Genomic DNA, 18862 nt, shown 5'->3' with positions numbered 1-18862 from the left:
TTAGAAAAGTTACATTTTAGCTTCATTTTTTAGGGAATACATCAGAAAATAACTTCTGTGAAAAATATCTTGCCTATGTTACTTCCATTTCTTAAATATGGCGTCTAACAATAAAATAAATCGAATTTTCTAAGTGCGCTTTGTATAAGGAACATTTCTTTACAATGCTACTTACTGCAGAAACCCTTATATCAGAAATTTAGTGAAAAATTCTATGTAATTTTTCTGTTCGTCACTCCCTAGCACATGTTATTTAGCCAGCAAGATCGTATGATAAATTTCAAAATGGCGGAAATTGGAACTTTTCGTAATTTTCGCAATTCTTAATATATTCCGCAATTATTAACCAAACCAAACTTAGCATAAAGATGGATATATATAATGCCTCAGTTGTGTGTTAAAATCAGCATGATTATGCAAAATCTTTTAATATGGTAGCTGTTTTAAAGAAATATACCTTTTCTATTCTTGTTTGTTTGTTTCAAAAGGCTTAAGGAAAATTAACGGAAATATCTACAGTACTTCTTCATCTCTACCCGACAAAATGGTACAGAATCTTTTAACAGCTAAAATCAAAGTACTTACTATTAACAACAAAATATCCAAAATTCGCAAAAATCCGTCAAGGGTAACGACACTTTTGCTGCTTATAAATTTATTTTTATTCAAGAAACACATTGCAGAAAACTATTTATTTGCACATCAGTAATTACATTTGTATGTTCATCGCCACTGATAATTTCCTTACAGACAATTTCCTCACAATAAGCGCTGTTGTACAACAAATGTACGTTGTTCAATCATTGACACTCGTTGTTTATGTTTTTTTCTTTCTTCTTTTTCTTTAAAATTTATTTATCTATGAATGCTGAAGAAGAAAATATCGACTAATAAAAAAAAAAACTCTGATAACTTAATATAACATATAGCACAAAAAGCAAAAGAGAGACAAAGTTCTAATAAATTTCATTTGAGTCCTCCAGCAGTTCACCATTTTCTTCAAGTTGCGGAAATTCAGTATTCTGGCATCCTTCACCATTACAATGACTACAAGCCACAACGCATTTTAGGCCGTACTTACGACATGAGCAAACACTTGTTCCACGTGGCCGCTTGGAGGACATCTTGCATTTACAACTTATCGCTTTCAGTAGGTCATCAGGAGCAGGTGCTTGAACAGTCATAATGGGTGCTAGCTTCCCATGCTTGAGCTTCCAGCTCCATTCAAGAGGACAGTGAAAGTTGCTTCCAAGAAACAACATGAAGATGCACTCACATGCTGTAAAAATACGTTGCTCTTTCTGTGGGTGGCAGTCTCAGGTTGAGGCAGAGACCACCGGTTGCAACTATCTTCATGTGTAGTTTGAAACGGGGACACTAAGGGAGTCTGAGGCGCTACCACCATATAATTTAACAAGAAATTGGAGGCCACTGGATGCAATAGTTTCTTGGGGTAGAGTTAACTTTGCAAACCTGTTCACTGAGGATTTGACGATCCTTTAATGCTGCGAGTATTTTTTACACAACTTCCTTTCCACATCCAAAGAGAGCGGATGTGGTATGACACCCAGTCATTGCATGGATGAACAACAGATGCGGCTGAAGATTTTCTCCCACATTCTGTAACATATGGTGCACAGTAATATGTTTAGTTGCACCTTTCCGTCTAGTTCCAGACATGAAGCAGACATTAACCATTTCCGATTTTAGATGATAAGTAGCATAATGAAAATATCTATATCATCAGCAACTAGGGTCACTTCGTGACCTTCCTAAAGATATCTGAAGTGAGGCTGCTACGACTTCTGTGTCCATGTTACCAGAAGCTTGAATCACCTTGTGGCCATCGTTTGAAAGATGCTTGCAGAGTATAGAAATGAACTGTCTTTTGTTGTATGGATTTACGAGGAAAGCATTTTGGTTTCTCTGGATTTTCGTCATCACTTTTACGTTGGCTGACATGACTATAGCAGAGCGCCGTTGATGTTTATGGTCTTTAATGGAAGACTGGTCACCATAACTATCAAATACTACTATAATTTATTGGACCTTCCATATTTGCAAAAAATGTTACTGTTGACAGATGCCTAAGTAGGTTCCAATTGTAGGCCATTGAATGTGATGAAGAAGAGTTCCATCATCTAAGACATATCTGTCACATACTTTAGGTTGTGAAGCATCAGGCATGCCCTTCATTAATATTATTGGATTGGCCTTGTCGAGTTTTCTCATGTAGTCGTCTTTGAACAGTGCTGCAGACTCAACAGTAAGCTTATATTTGAGTTGCTCAGCCACATTTCCATTTCGTTCAGCAATGGTAATATGTCGCAAAAAAGTACGGACGGATCAATGTGGAGCACTGTGTGGACAGCATTGATTTCTTTCTGCGAAGTTAGCGTTTGAACTTGGTCTGCTTTTCGAATTGATGCTTTGCATACTTTCTTGTTCAACGTCTTCTGTATCCTTGTGCCAATATCTTCAGCGTCATCGCAATTAATCCCATCTTCCAAAATAGCACGAGTACCTGATGAATAATTTCGAAAGTGAATCGTCTCTGATGTCAAAGGAATTGTGAACTTCAAACCAATCAGATACCTGATTTAGATCTGCTGCATCACGGTTCCTTCTAGTCGTCCTCATTTTGATGTGTTGTTCTCCGGAAATGTGACGATTTACAGTTAGTGAAGTCATAACTTCGTGAACAGCAGAGCACATATGCATAGTGTGGCCCAAAGCAATCTTACATTGTCAGAGAATCCCCTTCCTTGAGTCAGACCGCCTCTTAATTAGCGTTTGTTCAATGACAAGGTCTGGCTATAAACAAGCCAATTCGCAACTCAATTGACAGATTGTACAGGAATTTGATATGAATTGTTCATATAACCACGGATGAGATGTCAGAAGTTTGTACATGAATTGCAAGTACAGGCGAGCACATTTTGCGTATTGTATGTGTCCAGTTGCTGCAAAGTGACTGAGCATACGACTGACAGCAAAGAACTACAAGTGTCAATCACCAATACGCTCAGCATGAACAAGTAATTTCACAGTTTTCATAAACTCGAGATACTGCAACCACAGTCATGATGTCCGGGAATTTTCTGGAAGAAATTCTTTGTACTTCTGGAGTTGTGAGTCCACTACAAGTACTTTACTGAAGTCATATTCGCTTAATACTTTAAACGAGAAAATACACCTTGCACGATAAAACAGATTACATCTCTGCCACCTTAACGCGTATAGTACCGGTACTAGGATCGTTTGAATGTTCATGATATACTCAAATCCTGATATAAATATATTTGCGCATATATATAAGAATTTTAAAGTTATTTACCATTAAACACTGTAATGCATACTATGAAAGTCGATTTCTTTTATTGTTAGACACCATATTTAAAAATGGCGGCAATGTATGCACTATATTTTTCACATAAATTCGTTTCTGATGTATTCTCTAAGAAATGAACCGAAAATTTAACTTTTCTATTGAACGGTAGAGGCTTTATGCACTTTTCAATGTACTGAGGCGAAATTCACTGGCGGCCATATTGATGACGTCATATCTTGATATTCCCGAGGGGGATTTTGGTTATGATGAAGTACAAACATAAACCTTTCAAACAAGGTATAAATCATTTCTGTACCAATTTTTTCCAGGTTTCACCTAAATGAAGAGATCTGCTACTGTACTATAATGTGAAACATAAACGAAGAGAAATATTTTGTTGCAGGCACACTAGCATCGTATGAGCACTAACAAAATTAAAGTTAATAAACTACAGCCACTGCACTGGATACAGCACAACAGCAACAACATCAGCTACTACTACTACTACTACTACTACTACTACTACTACTATTATTATTATTATTATTATTATTATTATTATTATTATTATTATTATTATTATTATTATTATTATTATTATTATTATTATTATTATTATTATTATTATTATTATTATTTCACGGAGTAGCCAAAAGATACGAAAGTTAGGTAAATCTTTATGGTCTAGAAACAAAGAAAATGAGCAAATAATGGAAAAACTTCTCCCTTTTCTAAAAAGGTTAAGGTGCAGAAGTCTACCACCAAAGTGACGCTGTCCGCGTTCTGGAACTGTGAGGGAAACATCATGATAGGCTACCTGCTAGAGGGTGAAAATATCATAAAATAATATTATTCTCGTCTTCTAGTGCGGGTGCGAGAGCAATTGAAGACTAAACTCGAGGAATGCTCAGTAAAGAGATGCTGCTGTTGACAATGCACGAGCTCATTTGGCCAACGCATCTATAGCGACGACAGTGCAGTTAGGATGTCTAATTTTGCTTCATCCTCCATATTCATCGGACCTCGCACCAAATTACTTTCTTTTTCCAGAAATGAAACGTCCACTCAAATGGCGACATTTTAACAGCAGGAGAGTAGTTTCAAGTCCAAAATGCACGTTTTATAAGATCGGTTTACGCAAGGTGAAGGGCTTGGCAAAAATCTCTCGAAGCATTGTGACTACACAGAGAAGATAATGACATCATGGTCTCAAACGTATGCATAATTGTTTTCTTTCAGGCGATTGCACGATCTTTTTGATTTCTTCTCGCAGAAATGCGTAGGAAGCAAACGTTGACTACAGTATAAAGGGAATTCAATAATCTTAATTCTCCAAACATACGCCCACAAACGTCGACTGCAAAAAAGAAAGTCTCAAAACAGTGTTAAAGGTTCTTCCCCAATTTGAACTTACATTCGCTCTAAATTTTACAAAAGAAAAGTCATGTTTGTATACGGACGTTTTCTGCTTACATAGATAGAATAAATACAATTTAAAGAAGTTGAATGTAATTGGTGTTAATATTTGTTTTGCATCAAATTATTCTGCTGATGGAGTTGTTCTTTGTTGCTGATGATTTTGTACATGTACACAAGGAAAAGAAAGTATTTGACAGTTGATAAATTTTCTTTTCCCAATAAATCGGCAACAAATGAATTAATTTGAATCTTTTTGTCGTTATCCTTAAAATAGCTAGAATTTGATAACTTGCCAAAATCGGTACTCTAATAGGTTAATTTCTTTTCGAGTTATTAGGAAAAGAAATTTTGTCAACTGAAGAATACTTTCTTTCGCGACTGTACCAGAATTCTGTCATAGACATTTTGGAGACACTTGAAAGTTGAGATGTTGTGAAATCCTCTACTTACATTCCATAAAGAGAGGAATTCTGCCAATTCAGTTTGAATATAGAAATTTTGTTGGTTCAGCGTAGGACTCGAGCTTGTGGAACTCTTCCTTCAACCCTGATGTGCAGATGGTATGCCAAATGTTGCATCTTCTAAATTGCCATGAACTGGTAAATTGATTATATTTGGAAGAGTCTCATCATATCAGTTGAATTTTGATGCTATTAAATAGGACAACTGTTAGGCGAGTATAGACTACCTACTGACAAGGTAAGTTTAAACTTTTTTTTTTTCATTTTGGTACCTACCATTTTTTAAAAATGATTTCTATTGGATCTAAAGTAAAAAAAAAAAAGTTAGACTTTTCGGACTAAAATTTTCTTTTGTTGCGTTTTCTTATTATTATTTTTAAACTGAAGATGTTTTAATAAGTCTTATTACTTAAGTGTTTATCCTACTACTTCGTGAGGCATTATGATGGTACACTACCTAATTACCTACAGTCCGACTTTTGCAGTTTATATTTCCTCTTCCGGTTTAATTCCAAATTAGATCCTCGGACATTACACTACCACAGATTGGCTTTTATTTCATTTTGGCGGTTCATTAGTTCAGTGTGCTAAATGTACTTCCTTACAGTTATTTTTTAATTTAAAAGTCAATTAAATTTTGCTAATTTTATATTATTTGTTCCAATCTTTCAGTACTGCGAATAAACTGCAACTTGAATCTATTTTAAAATTCTTTCCACTGACTTCAGATTCTTTACTGAGGCCAGTAATATGATTCTATTATGATATGTTATTTTTTATGTAATGAAGTCTTCTTAATGTATATCTGTGTATATGTGTTAGAAAAATACTTCGTCTTTTAAAGTAAATGGAAATACGGCATTATTTTGTCTCAAGGTTGTAGATAATTGTATCTCTATTGTTATGTTATTCATATTGTGGGGTTGATATTGTCCTACGTTTCATCATATTATTATGTTTTAATAAAATTGTGGAAAGCATCATTATATAACAGAACTGTTATACCAGGACCGGGGTTCGAGTCCGTACTTCGGTTCAGAGCGCAGATACAGTTTTATGTTTAGAACGTGACTGTCACTGATTGATTCAACTAGGACTACAAATAGTCTCATATGTGATTTTTATGGGATTTTTATGGGATATTTACGCTTTGTCTCAATAGCACCACTTCTACAGTTACTTAGACCTAGAAGTCTGGGTTCGTTCCTCATATATGTCTTCTGTAGCTCATGTCACAAATTTACGAACATTTTCAGTGTTTAGTAACCCAGCAGAATGATTGAAAAATGATGGTATCAACACTCCAACAGGGCATCGAATTGGACACATATCTAAATCACTTCTTACCTTAGATGACCATAATATTTTGTCGCATAATCTTACACTAACATGCACATGTTAAAGTATTTAGCACACATAAAACTAAAATAAGTGCAGAAAACCAAACTCTCCCAAATAAATATAAAATAATTTAAATTTTGCTGTAAAATCTTTCCTGAAAACTTTTTTTTCTTATTGTAATTAGTGAATCTACATTATAAATTTTCTGCTTCATGAAAATTGTACAAATATTAATATTATGATTTTCACATGTTGTTATTATTACTATTTGTGATCTACATTTGCTAGCTTTCTTTAAAGTAATAATTAAGCCCCTGTGTTGCATATACGAGCGCGACGCGTAAACAATGAGTTTCGAGACGTTGACAAAGCACGTTAAGATGCCTAGATGCATCTAACATCACATATTATAACGTTATACTTAGCTTACCTTCTTATGATAATGTACGTAGGTCCTTTACATTTTTGCGACGCGCATCCAGAATGAAAATTACACTCACTTGATAATGTTTAGTATCTTCTTGTTCTTTTTCAGTGTCTGGTGTATACTGCTCTCTCTCCACCAACGAGGCACAATTCTAAGTTCGTGTGTTAGTGTGCGTAATTTGTGTGTTCATCTGAACGTGAGTGGGAGGGAAAAACACTTTTAGTTTACACCAGAAAAAAAAGGAAAATAGCACTATTATTTTTGTTTGTATATGATTATACCCACATTATTAACTAGCCATTAGAAAATCTCATACTTCTTTTATTTTATATTAAAACACTTCCTTTTACATAAGAAATATCTTCTTTCGAGAGACTGACTGAACTGTTCGGGTTCCTTGAGTTTAAACCAAGAGGCGAAGTGAGCTTGGTATATGAAGCAACTCCTAAAAGTAACTTTGAAGGTTCACAGACACTCTTTATAAGAAACACAATTTTATCTTATCAACTTACTGATCTATTTCAAACGATGTCCAAAGAGAAGGACAGGACAGTGACAAGCGTTCAATTAACTAAAACAATTACATATAAGGCTTACGTCAGTCAATAAAGGTTTTGTTTCCGAGATAAAAGCTGATTTTTTTTCCCAATATTTGAAGAACAGTTCTTACCCTTTTCCCTTGAGCTCTCCTGCACTGTCACAATCATTTCTATATCTCCGGTCACTTGATACGACTCTGCGTTAAGGATCACAAAATTTTGAGATAAGTAGAGATGTATTTTATAGTGTTAAATCCATTTACAGTTGATATTCAGGATGGTTCACATTTTTCAACTATATTTGTGTGCGGTACTTCCACCGATCGTTGAAAATCATTCCTTATTTCTTTAACAAAAATGTTTGTATTACCATAATGAAAATGCAGAAAATATAAATAATATAAGAACATATGTAAAGATGTCATAAGTGAGGGCAAACACCATTTACAGGTGATATATAGGGTGATTGATAACATCGTTATACACCTAAAGAGTATTTCTAAAATCAAGAGAATTTCACAGACAGCACTGATCGAAGGTTTTTGTGAATTGGTGTAGAGATTCACCACAAATTGTTCTACACGTGCTATAGTCTCATCATCCACATTACCAGATCCTAAGCTACTTAGCAAGTATGATTTTTTAAAATATACATTCCATACTTTCTTTTTTCCAGTTTCTGCGAATTGACTGGTAGTGTCGTTTCTAGTAAGCACATGGAATTCTGGCAAGAAATGGCATATTTCATCGTTGAGCTCATTCACAATTGTGTGAATTGGAGTAAATTATAATTTTATTGCTGTTCTAGTAGACATCCATATTCCTCCTCCCTTAATTGTTTTTAAAAAAATGTATAAGGAGAACAAGAACATCGGTGTCTTCACAGTTCAGCTTATAACTGCAGCTGGAAGCGTTGTATGAGTGAAGTATTATCCTCGTATCAGTCATTCATGATTAGATTTCAGAAATGGTAGGTCTTCTCCCTGTGATGACTCCACGTCAAGTAAGTCTGTAAATTCACCTAATGTTATAACTAACTGTTCGTCTTTCAATGTTTGCATACAGAACTTAATCAGTTCTTTAAAAAAAATGCCGCGAAGTCAGATTTGTTTTCAGGCAAATGAATAAAATATTTCCATTGCTGAGGAAGCGGGCAATTTTGACCTTCAATACTTCTTCGAATCACTTAGTACTTGCTGTTCGCCTAAATCTTGTCTCTCCTTCAATAGCACATGGACTGTAATGGTAGAATAAATAATCAATTCGTAAGCACACCCTGTTTAGAAAGTTTAGACAACATTTTAAAAATATCCGGCAAATCACCACCAGCCAGTTCGCAGAAACTGGAAAAAAAAGTATGGAATGTCTATTTGAAAAATCATACTTGCTAAGAAACTTAGGATCTGGTAAAGTGGATGATGAGACTATAGCACGTGTAGAACAATTTGTGGTGAATCTCCACACCAATTCACAAAAACCTTCGATCAGTGCTGTCTGTGCTGATTTGGTTAGTTACAAAAAAAGCAGACCATCTTCCAGCAGTGAAGTTTGCTCTAATGCTCCAGATCAAGCGAGCACATTGTCAAACAAACATTTGGCGGCACGCCAGCGACTGGAATATTGGCTTCCTTCAAATCGAATATTTTAGTTGGCAAACAACGAATGGAAAATTGGTGCCCAAATGGACCGCTCAGGAATCTATGCCTAGAGTTAAAGTCTAGTATATGTAAATATATGTGCAACATAAACAATTGGAAGTGTGTGCGGGCTTCAGTAGAGTGCATAAGAACCTGTAGCTGTAATGGTAAAAAGTGTTATAACTCACTTATAAACACTTAAGTACCAGAAAATGATTCATCTGATAAGGATTCAAAAGACTAAAGAAATATGGAATTTTGCAAATATTTTGCGAAGATTTGATATGATAATGTAGAATATTATTATAGTTCTGCTTGTTTCCAGTAATTAGTAAGTATTTAATGAAGTTCGATGTAATATTCTCATAAATTACATACAAATAGAGTTATTGAGGTTTCTGCAAAAACATTTTGTAAAATAACCATTGAGAAAATACAGGCCCATTCTTGATTTTAGAAATACTCTTCAGGTGTATAACGATGTTATCAATCACCCTATATATCACCTGTAAATGGTGTTTGCCCTCACTTATGACATCTTTACATATGTTCTTATATTATTTATATTTTCTGCATTTTCATTATGGTAATACAAACAATTTTGTTAAAGAAATAAGGAATGATTTTCAACGATCGGTGGAAATACCGCACACAAATATAGTTGAAAAATGTGAACCATCCTGAATATCAACTGTAAATGGATTTAACACTATAAAATACATCTCTACTTATCTCAAAATTTTGTGATTCTTAACGCAGGGTCGTATCAAGTGACCGGAGATATAGAAATGATTGTGACAGTGCAGAGAGCTCAAGGAAAAAGGGTAAGAACTGTTCTTCAAATAATGGGAAAAAATCAGCTTTTATCTCGGAAACAAAACCTTTATTGTCTGACATGAGCTGAAATTCAGTGGTACCACTCGGACAACCAGCATTCGAATCAAAGCGCACTTGCCTTCAAACTTACCTCTCTGTATGATTACTTCTGAAAGTTAACCTAACAATATTGATACCGTTGGAAAGATAATTTAATGCTCTACAAATTTCATTAGGGATAATTTTTCCATACCTCAACCCATTGGGGAGATACACAGCAAAAAAGAAAATATTAAGGACAAAATATGGCAGTTTTTAATGTTTATGTTAAATTTTCCGAAAAAAAAACGTTATGTCTATCCAAAGCATGAATGGACAAAATAGTAAAGCACATCTTAGAGATAAAACCGGAAAAAGAAATTCATTAATATCTTGATTCGTTTTGGAGATATAATCTTTTATTAGAAACATTTACTTTTTAGCTTGAGTAGTGGGGGTGTACGGGTGGAACTTCCCCTCGTATTAAACGACCGGCAGTCTAGAAATGATCAGAATAGTGGACTTGATGATTTAGGACCACCGGTTGCTTTCACACTCTCGGATTGAACGAAACCTAATAACCACGTGTTCTGCCTCCCGACTAATAGTTATACAATTAGCATCGATATGTGTAATTGTATTCTATACTTTGTTGTTCAATGCAAAGTATGATTATAGATATTTATATGATAGATCCTCCGCATCAATTTTACGAATTTAAGTTGTAAGTAAGACTATTAAAATATTTATCTAAAAGGATTACTATGTATCAAACATTTGAAATTTAATCCTTTCTTAAATGCCTTGTTGAGACACTCTTTTTCATTCTGATGTGTTTTGCAAATCATATGTTAAAAGTAAAAAGCACATGCTAAAAGTAATATGTTATTAATAAGTCTATCAAGTTTATGTGCTATATGATTATATTGTGAAATCAAGGATATTAGATTTTATTGCAATAAGTCAATATTGTGAAACTATTCTTTTGGCACTTGATATTTATAATCTATCTCTGGTAACTGCTGACCAGTGAATATAGTGGGTTATTTATTTTTAAATCCATTAATTATGCTTTGTAAATTACTTAGTTGATGAAAAATAGTACTTTCTGTATCGTCAGTGCTCGAATTCATTTAGTACGATATTCAGTGTGACCTCAATGTTGGATAAGATAATTCAGAATTGTGAAGGCTGTAGTTCAATGAATATATAATTATGAATTGATAATTAATTCTAAGTTAAGATTATTTATTTATTTATTTATTTAAGTGAAGTACTTGAGAATTCCATATTTTAAGAATAACTATATTAGCAGACAAAGGAGTAAAATGTAACTCTTTATATTTTTTTAATTGACAAGAACTGTGAAACTTTTTTATTTTATTTCAGGCAATATTTTTAAAGTTAAGATTCATATCTGCAGCAATAAATTTACGAATGCATTTGTTTCTCTCTCTTATACGACGAGTATATTATTGCTTATACAGGGTGTTTCGAAACAACACCGACAACGTTTGGGAGGTGATTTCTGACATCAAGGTAAGACAAAAAGTACAGACCTACCTGGGTGCACAAATGCTTTGTTTCGGAGTTATAGGCTGCCGAAAACATGAAAAAAATGAACTTTTAAGGTCCATTCCTTAAAACGTTGTCGGTGTTGTTTTGAAACACTCTGTATGTGTTAGTGTGTAAATTACAGAGTCTTAATAGTGTATATAACATAATATAAAGTTTAATATCCTTTTCTTGTTTATTTGTAATTTTATGTCGATAATTTCGGTATCACCATTTTCTGATTCCTTTCCTTAAACACACAAACTTAGATGGTAATTAACTTGCTGTGTGGAATTAAATTATTTATTTTTTCTTAAGTGGATAATGTACGGCATCAATGTGCAAAAAAGATCAAGATTGAAGGGGGAGACGCTCTACAGTCTATGACAAAGCCCACACTGACATCCAGGAAACTTATGCTGCTTATTTGGTTGGATTGGAAGGGCATCGCGATACAGTCGGCGAGCAGAACGATAAATTCGGACCTGCACTATCGACAATTAGCGCAAGTGAATCTAGCAATTCAAAGCAAACGGCTGGAACTCGTTAACAGAAATTGTATCGTATCTCACACTGACAAGGCCAAATCGCGCACACTTTTAACGTTCCATCCGAAACTGAGAAAATTTGGATGGGAAGTTCTAATGTGTCTATCATATAGCTCGGAGCTGGAACATACAGACTTTTATTTGTTTCAATCTCTGCAGAGCTCCTTGAAGGTGTTAAGTTAGTTTCAAAGAAGGCTTGTGAGAACCGGTATATAAACTACCTGAAGATGGGAGAATACTATTGAACAATATGGTACATATATTGTTCCATAATATTGTATCCAAATTAGAACAAGTGCATTCTCAATTTTAACCTCCAAAGGCTCAATACGTTTCAGACATGCTGATATTAACTACCGTTTACTAATGCTTTCGTTGTCGTTTTCATTTATCACGACATTGTGTTACACATTGTTTCGTATTAGGTCTATTAGTTTACAAATTCAGCATGTCCAATGTAGGAGTCGTAAACTCATAAAGATAGAGAGATATTTTGACACTCATGTTAACAAGACACTGTCGTTGTTTTTCATCTTTCTTACTCACAAGTTACTATGTGTAGTGTTAGTATACGTATGTCATAATAAAACACTTTCGGGAGCATAGTTACTTGATTTTATTGCCATTAAAACATAGAAAACATAGCACCTACTATTTCTTATCACTTTTAAGAAGTGCGATATGGTCTACTGTTGGTGCCATTTACTAGCCTGGTTGCTTAAATGGCACCCTATCAATGACGGAATAATATTTATTTGTTGTTTCATGCTTTTTAGACTTCCAAACTATGCTATACATAAGTGTCCGAAGTCCTATAGAACGAGTTTGTTCGTCCGGCTATCTACAGCTATCAAAGCAAAAACGATAAAAGATAATGAGATGCGCAGTTTTCTGCCGTTAACTCTATACTCGAAGAGATTCAAATTACAATATTTGGGCTGTCAAAATACAGTGATAGATAGCGATTTTTTTTTTCAAACGAGTCAGCTTTTCAAGGGAATGTACTATGACTATTTCAAAAACTATCAAAACCTGAAGTGGTTCAAATTTAAAATTACTTCTACTTTCGATACTGATTTACACAGAGCAAAAACGGTCAGAAGTATCGAGATGCGGTTTCCTGCTTATTGTTTTAATGCTGATTTTCATAGAGCAAAAATGGTAGGATTTATTGAGATGCAGTTTTATGCAATTTATTAGGTTTCATTTCCTTCACTAAGCATATATTTAAACCGGAAGTAGTTCAAATTAACGATTTTCGGCTTCAACATAGATCGCCATATGGCAAATCCAGATCACTTGGTTTTCTACTGTCAGAATGTGATCCTACCAGATGAAGATCAAGATTTAAGAGTCAATCTACGGAATATTCAGGAACAACACGGATTAATAGAACTGATACGTAAAGAGGACCATAGAAAAGGTTTAAACAAAATTTGCACTAAAATATCAGAAATAAATAGAGCACAAATAAGTTTAGATCTAGCGCGAAGAAGACATAATTAAGTGAAAAATTGGAACATTCCACAATGAACAGAAACTGTATAATAATAACGGTACTCAAGTTACAAATAGTGTTTGTGTTAGTGGTTAGTTCAGTGTAGTGTGCTTGTGTCTCGTGTATTATCTTGAAAAGGAGAGTAAAGTTAACATTCGAAATTAGTGGAGGACCACTTAGTAGCAACAGGATTGGAAGTCCAAATTTAACAGAAAAACTATATTAAACAGAAACGGTACGGAGGACCGACAAGAAAGTAATTATTAAGTCATTGACTTACAAACTATATAATACAGGTGAAACCAAATAAGTTCCATAACTAATAAAAACTTTGTTGATTAATTTAAAACAGGTGAGAAACCAAATAAGTTTTATAAGTAAAAGCAAGTGAAAAATAAATAAATATTAATCGTGAATGTTTTAACACAGGAGGGAAACCGAATATTTTCAAATTAACAAACCAACACACAGGTGAAACTGAAAAAATTGGTTTCATTGTAAACAAACAAACAAACAAATATATTTCTTTTAATAATGTTTTATTAGTAGTTGACATGTGACTTTGTGAATGTTGTATCTTATGTATGTATGTATGTATTATGTGTGTGTGATTTGTAAATCATGTAATAACAAATTTATTTATTTCAGTTATGGTCAATAAAAAAAAGAAGAAAATAGACCTGAAGTAGTTAGCCAGAACTCAGATAAAAAAAAAAAAGCCAACCCCCCTACCTAAATAGGGAAGGATAATACAGGAAGAGAGAGAGATCTCGAAAATAGGAGAGAGATTATTCAGAATGGGCAGTTGAGTCTGCCGATAAGACCAAAATATTTGGCAAAGGCAGGGGTAGTGGAGGGGGAAAAATTATGCAATTGATTAGGTTTCATTTCCTCCGCTAACCATATATTTAAACCGGAAGTAGTTCAAATTAACGATTTTCGGCTTCAACATAGATCGCCATAGATCAAAAATGGCATTATATAGCGACAAGCTGTTTGCTGCAATCGATTCACGATGTCATGAGCACATACCATCACAGCTCGCAACTCTATCAAAACTGGAAGTGATTAAAATTTAATACTATTTCTGGTTTCAACATTGATTTCTGCAGAGCAAAACTGTAAGAGATGTCGAGATGCAGTGTTTTGCCACTGACTCAGCTTCAGGAGTAGTTCTATCTTTTCTCTTAACTACGGTATCTGTTCAGTCTGGAAGTGGTTCAAATTAATAATTTCCGGCTTCGACCTTTATCGCATAGAACAAAAACAGTAACACATAGTGAGTAATGTCTTTTTTTTATATATGGATTCAGCATCCGAGGAACAGGTTTCATCTTTGCTTTTATTAATCTATTGCAACCATTAGTTATAGTTGTACTACTTCAAGTTTGAGAATTGAATTAAAATAGTTTGGAAGTCTACTATAGTTTCACACTGTGAAACAAAACTCACTTGTCATTGGAATAGAATTTTCTCGCAAAAGGTAACATATCGACGCACATATTGCAACAATCAACATTTATCTTACTTTATCTGTTTCCATGGTAACGTCATTTTTTCCAAAACCAGTGCGGTTTAGACACCTTTCCCTTATAACAAATCGAATTTTCCCAGAAGATTTTCATTCCTTATTTCTAAAGTTTTGTAGAAGAATTTCAACCACAAAAGATCCTCTGTTTTTTCTGGAATTTCCTTTGCTCCAAATACCAGGCTATGTATGGATATGTATTCTTTTGCTAGTCAACCACGAAGTACATAAACACGCTCTGTGTGCTTTAACGTAACTTAATGTGCAACTTTTGCAAAATTAGAAAAATGTAGTGCTATTGAGAACTTCACGTTTATAGAAAGTGCATTTGTGATGTTAAGACAAACATAAAACTTCTAGTAAAAAGTGAGACTGAATTAACACTCTCGGCGATGCAAAAGTATCACTCCGCCTTTTTATCCACAACAAGAAAGAAAGCAACTGTTCTTATACGAGAAGCTCTAGAAACAAACAAACAAGAAAAAGTGTAGTTTTGTTTCGAGTCAACAAGTAAAAACCATGTTTTTGATGAACTGTGAGCAAAAAGGAAAAACAACAGTCATTCAAAAAATGAAAAGTTAATCATTGTAAAAGTTTATCAAAGAGGCTAATAATCACATAAAACAAATAGTGATTTAACATAAATTAAATCTAATTAGTTTGTATTAAAAAATCCCATTTTGCGTGTACATGATGTCGTATTTCGAAAGCTTCTCGTGTCGTAATTCGGGTCCCTGTAGTAAAACGAGTGTAAAACTTCAATGTAAAATCTTCCTTTTTGTTTGAGTGAAAATAAGAAATCAAATATAAGCCATAGTGAAATATAATAGTGATTTTCCTTTCTTCGTGTAACGCTTATACCTTCCGTGGTAACGCGAGTGTATTCACAAGTATCAAGTATTCATGAAGTTTATTAATTACGAATTGTATTGGCGTAGGAAAGCTCCAAAGCTTTATTGTAAAAAATCTCTTTTCTTTCTTTATTCTTAAGTTTTGACGCAGTAATCATTGCCATTTTTTTATACATTACGTTAGTATACTTTTTTTTTTTTTTTTTTTTTTTTAGGGTCTATAATATAATGTAATTCCCTTCATCTCGTTTCTCGATGTTATGTGGGGACGTGAGAAAGAGAGTCAAACCCGGTTATTACCGGAGATAATTTAGACATTGTTTCCCCTCTTTTTTTCTTTTTCTTTCTCTTTTCTTTTCTTTCTTTTTTTCTTTTCTTTCTTTTATAATTTATTTGTTATTCCCCCTCCTTTTCTTTTCTTTTTCTTTCTTTCCTTTTTATTTTTATTTATTTATTTATTTATTTATTTATTTATTTATTTTTATTGTAATTTATTCGTAATATTGTGATTTAGACACCAGTAATTACCAACAGATAATTTCTTAAACCTATGTAATTGGTGAACCAAAGCCTAGATGATGGTATGATTTACGTTTTCGTATTTGGGTTCAAATGCCAGGATATATTGTAAGTAGTTTAATACTATCATACTCCTATGTAACTAAGTTGTAGCCTATCAGAGGACATCTCTTTATGTAGTTAACTGTGCGGAGTATGCGCCTATCTTCTGTAAAACATTTTACAACCATTAACTTTTATAAGGCATTTTGTTATTTTGTTTTAGATTACCATACAATTATTATTTTATTTATATTTATTTAACTTCAGTTTTCTTTTACTATAGTTTTCCAAATTTTCATTAGAAAGTCTATAGGAAAAAGCAGTGGTGATGATTTTTAAGGAAATCATTTCGGTAAAAATTATAATTCTGTCGCTACAAAGCCAAGGGAGGGAAACCTATCTAATGTTTTACTACTTGTATACAATAATTTGGACATTAGGTAAATTTTCTTCTCTTAGCTTAGTGATTATCAACGTCTTTTGACTGTTGGAGCACTTACTCAACGCGCACATGAGTGGGGGTCAATGTGTTTTTGTCCTCGTATAGACATATTGTAGCTAGTTAGATGGAAATTATATACGAAATGATCCAATGAATCATGAGATTAGTTCTGAACTTTCATGAAAACCAAAGACATCTATGAAGAGATGGTCAACATGCTTTTTTTTAAATTTTATATTTAATTTTTTTTAATGAAAATCAACAGTAACTAAACTGGTTGAGTACATTAGCAACAGAAATCTATATTATAAAATTGAAAGTGATTATGTTTGTAACGTTTAATCTCTTGAACCACCCGATCGATCTCGATTAAATTTTAAATACAGATGAGATTCAGACCTGGGAGTGTTTTTATCATTTCACTTTGACGGTAGAACTTAGGGGAGGAGGAGGAGCAATTATAAAAACATAAATAAAATATGTTTTTATAAACCCTGTTTCTCTTTTTTCCATCCTCCCTCTCTCCATGTCCAACATACACAAAACAAACCCATACACCTGTGTGATTATTAGAGCGAAGAAGTTGCGACCCCCTGCTGAGGGATGCTGTCTTTTCAATCTTTCGCATATTGACCGAAAGCCAATGACTCACAGCGAAAGGATGTTTTCAGTTGGAATTCTAAAAAGGACAGGAAGAAGTAAACTCTTCGTCCGCAGATTAAGGTAAAAGTATGTTGTTTCTGAACACAAATGCATTTTTGTCAACAGAATAACCATAAATTATTTTTCTCCTACAGCGAGGGTCATTTGCACATGAAGCATTAAAAAAAAAAAAAAAAAAAAAAAAAGTCTCACGCTCAAAGAAATGTTAGTAATTCAAAGAAGCGTACCGCATAAATAAGCCAAGTAATGAAGATAATAAAAGTAAACTTTAATTTAGCACTCGAAAGTACATTTAGAAATACAATTTCTTGCAACATTTTAGTCAGTGTTCGAATTAAACTTCCGAACGAGAGGGGGGATGCTTATGTATTGTCGCTATACATATAGAAGGCAAAAATTTATCCCAGACAAGGATATATGTTATGTTATTTCTGTGATATAAGCCGGACATAAATTTTTACGAAAGGGGAATTTCCATGACATACCCTGTTAATTCGAACTACGATTTAAGTTAGGGAGGCCGCAGAAAATTTAGGATGGGTTGAGCTCGTTCTAGCTCCCTCCCTGACTACACAACCAACCAGCATCGATAAAATGATTGTAGCATGCAATAATGTCTTTAGGGTAGTGGTTCTTTGTGATAATATCCTAAAGTTTCTCTGAACGGTAGTAGCTGATACCACAAACAACACTCCGCACATTCTGCATTGTTGTACAACTTCATGATGATTGATGTAACATTCATACCTGGTCCTCACCATATCCTCAATCAAGCTGAACTAGCTCCCCTCGACCCGGATCCCAGGTTTTATACTCCTGTAATCCAGGTGGCGAACCCTGATTGGCTGAGGGTATGTTAAGGATCGCGCCCAGAGCGCATCAAGGCCCATCTGCTTTATTGTTTTCAGTGAATAAATAATGCAGTTGATAGTGGGACATTTGATAAACAATATGAGCTACAAATAACAAAAAAGGCACTCGACATATTTTCCAATCAGAAAAACAGGTGAAAGCACTTCTTTAGTCATGCAATCATGATTTCAGTAATGGTGGTAACTGGTATTTTAAAATTTCTTCTAGAAGGATGAAATCAAAGGAAGTCTAGGTGATTCCTTGGATGATTAGTGATAGCAACTACGTACGATCAAGTTCCCAGAAGCTTGATCCTCAAAATACTGTGTTTGTTGGCATCCTCTATGGAATGCTA

The sequence above is a fragment of the Thermobia domestica genome, chromosome 1 (assembly GCF_964235325.1).
Source record: "Thermobia domestica chromosome 1, izTheDome1.hap1.1, whole genome shotgun sequence".
NCBI lineage: Eukaryota > Metazoa > Arthropoda > Insecta > Zygentoma > Lepismatidae > Thermobia > Thermobia domestica.
This window is presented reverse-complemented; position numbering follows the sequence as displayed.